This window comes from Echinops telfairi, unplaced genomic scaffold (genome assembly GCF_000313985.2).
Source record: "Echinops telfairi isolate 266 unplaced genomic scaffold, ASM31398v2 ScPeMD7_31;HRSCAF=116, whole genome shotgun sequence".
Lineage (NCBI taxonomy): Eukaryota > Metazoa > Chordata > Mammalia > Afrosoricida > Tenrecidae > Echinops > Echinops telfairi.
Window position 1 is genome coordinate 57,831,347 of NW_022103928.1, and position 3,373 is coordinate 57,834,719.

A 3,373-nucleotide genomic window follows, 5' to 3' on the forward strand; every position below is an offset into this window, starting at 1 on the left:
ACCTTGCCCGTTGTATTTCGGACTATAAAATATTTACGGGGGCATTTCAAATATATACATTATTGCCTTTAAAGTCTATAAAATATTTACATGTCATGCTAAATATACACAATCTTTATATTGCGCGCTTTTTTTTTCCGGTTTTTTTTTTTCTTCTTGCTGCAAGTCAAGGAGGCTGTTGAGAATCGTCCCCAAATTGTGAGACAATCGCTACGACACAGGGAGTTCAGGCCCCAGCTCTTGAGAAGACAACATCTGCCTCCAATCCAAGGCAAGTTCATTGCACAGAGAAGCAAGACATTGAAAGCCCCCCGCCCCCCACCCCCAGGTAGATCATGGACGCATCTCACGGCCTCAAAGTCTTCTTGGTTCGGTCTAGTCCCCGGATGGAGACCACCGGAAGTTCAAATTGGCTCGAACTCTTGCTCACCTTGGGAGTTGCAGCTACTCGGTCGTGTGCCTGCGTCGGATCAAACAGCTGCTCGCGGAGCTCAGGAGCACTGTGGGAAGGGCATTCCGGAGCCAAACGTGCGTTTGGAAACCGTAGCTTCTCTGCCCTAGCACCTAGTCTGGTCACGATCCTGCTCACGCGCAGGAGCACGGGGCTGGCCCACCACAGCCACAAGTGGCTCGGCTTTCTTTGGGGGAAGTCTGCCATCGTCCCGAAGCTCTGCGGAAACTGGCACCATTGGCAGACACGTGGTACCGTGTGTGCATGAGGTCTGCGGGTCCGAACCCGGATCTACCTGGGTCTCCCAAGTGGAAGGCGAGAATTCTCCCATAAAAGGCGAAACAAGTCTGGTGTCTGTTTTTACCCCTTTCTAGTAATAGAATGTACAGGCGATGATAACACGTACTCTCTCTACAAAAGCTCTCTCCACTTGCCCTTGAAGCTCCTGATCTCCTTCCTCCCGACCCTCGGAGCGAAGGGACCGCGCTGTTTCTGAGCATTGCCTCGTTCCATTTCTCCCTTGAAAGTGTTTCCCAGTGGAATGTTGATGGTTGCCTTCTACCTCAATATCGGTGGTCTTTCCTCTGCCTACCGGTTGGTAAGCAGGCGCTCCACGTGGCCTTGCTAAGCACAAGGGCAGCAGTCTTAAGCCACCAGCTGCTCCGAGGGGGAAAGACTCGGCTTTCTAGGGCAGTAAGGATTTAGGCTCAGATCCCCACAGGCACAGCTCTGTCCTGCCCTATGGGGGCGCTCTGAGACAGAATGGGCTGGATGGAGGGAGTGAGCTTTCCTCTGCGCATCAATCATGTTACCTTCTTGAATGCCAGGCGTGCTCCTACTCCAAGGCTGCCCACTTATCTTAATAGCTGGTTTATGACGAATAGGATGCTTATCAAAGAAGGCAGACACCCATCAGACAGTGCATGAATGCATTATTCCGTCAGAATCAGTAACCCTCTAAGCTTTGGCTTCTCCTCCCCCAGATGTCTAGATGCGGCAAAAACAAACAAGAAAAGCCTTTACCTTCCTCTTTGATCTTCCTCTTGTTGCCCCAGGGTACTATGCTATGGGGCCGTGGGTGGGGGTGGGGGGATGCTGACCAAAGCCCCATGTCTGTAAGCACAGCCAGGGTTTCTGAGGTTATAACGACTTCGTAGCCATTGCACTAACTTTCCTGTAGAAGCATGCGCTGACAATCTAGGCACAACAGGAGGGAGCACAGCGGGCTCCCAGACCATCTGGATTTTACACTGGGAGCCCACTCATGCGTTCACAACACATTAGCCAAGTGCCACCCAGTACCTGGTACCATGCTGCGGGGAGGTGTGGTAGAGAGCAGAGAGCTTTTCATTGAGTAAGGTAAGGGGCCCTGAACACATTGTCAAAGTCAAGGGTAAGGACTCGCTCCCCTCCTTCCCTTCTCCAGCCCATCCTGACGTGACAGCCTGCCTACCAGCGTGTGGGAAACCCAGAAGAGCTAAGGTGTGTAAGCTTAACAAACTGCGCTCATGGCTGAAGCTGCCCTCATAGACTTCACCAGGAATCTCCATCCTGGACAGTGTTTTTCACCCAGAGAGGCCCTGGGCTCAGTGGAGGGAGGGGTGGGGAGTCTCTGGATCCGATGAGAACCTGACAAATATCACATCTTCAATGTGGTCACTCAAACTTAAGTCTGTCAACATTTCTGGGAACCTCTCTCAGTCAACTCAGTAAAACATATTAAGCACCCACTTTGGACATGAGGAGCCCCAGCAGCCTAGGAAGCAGTGCATTTGGCTGCTATTTGCAAGGTCTGAAGTTCGAAACCACCAACTACTTCAGTGAGAGAAAGATGAGGCTTTCTACTCTCAGAGACATACAGCCTTGGAAGCCCGCAGGTGCAATTCTACCCTGTCCGGTGGGGTCGCTATGAGTCAGCATTGTCTTGATGGCAGGAAGTTTGGTCTGGGGGAGTTTCATGTGTAAGTACACAAACAGGAGCCTAGTGGTACTCTGGGGAAGATATTTGACTTAGCCACAAGTACGCAGGTCAAACCCACCTGCTACTCCAACAGAGAAGTATGAGGCTGGCTGCTCCCATAAAGATGTACAGCCTTAAAAACGCTACTTAGAATTACAATGAATGGGAACCAACTCCGTGGCAGTGAATTGTCCTTTAGCAACAGGGAAAGGAGCCCTGGGGAGGGAGTGGGTCACGCAGTGGGCTGCTAAGAGCAAGGGTGTCAGTTTGAACCCGCAGAAGAAAGATGAACCTGTCTGCTCCCATGAAGATTTGGCCATTGGAAACCTCCATAATCTTGTTGGATGATTTCTGTGTTCTGATAGGTCACCTCTCTTTGGAATGGGTACCAATACGCATCTCTTCCAGTCAATTGGCCTGGTACCTGTCTTCCAAGTTTCTTGGCAAATGAGAGCTTCCAATATTCATGACCTTGGGTCTAGGAAGTGAAAAAAAAAGAAATCATCAGAGTAACTCAAAGAGATGACAGATCAATCAATGAGTTAGATAGATGGTCGGTAGATGGATGGTGAATGAATATATTTATATAATCAATAGATAAATACATGATAGATATAGCTAATTAGCTAGATCGGTTGGAAGAAAGAATCAGGTAGATAGTAAGTAGACAGGCATAATTAGATAGTAGATAGATATTTGTATAATAGATAAATACATGAGTAGAAAGAGTTACTCAGTTACATAGATAGATGTAGTTGGATAGACAGATATATCCCATCCGTGTCCTACTGGAGCACTGCCTTCTTCATGAGCTCTTCCCTAACATTCCCTCCTGCCCCATTTCTCCTAGACAGAAGCTGCGCTCACCTCTGCTGAGCTCAGAAGCCTCTCTACCTGAATCATAGCACAGATGTGCTTGACTCTTGAGTGATCTTTCTTTTCTCTTCCTTGCCTGCCTTTTC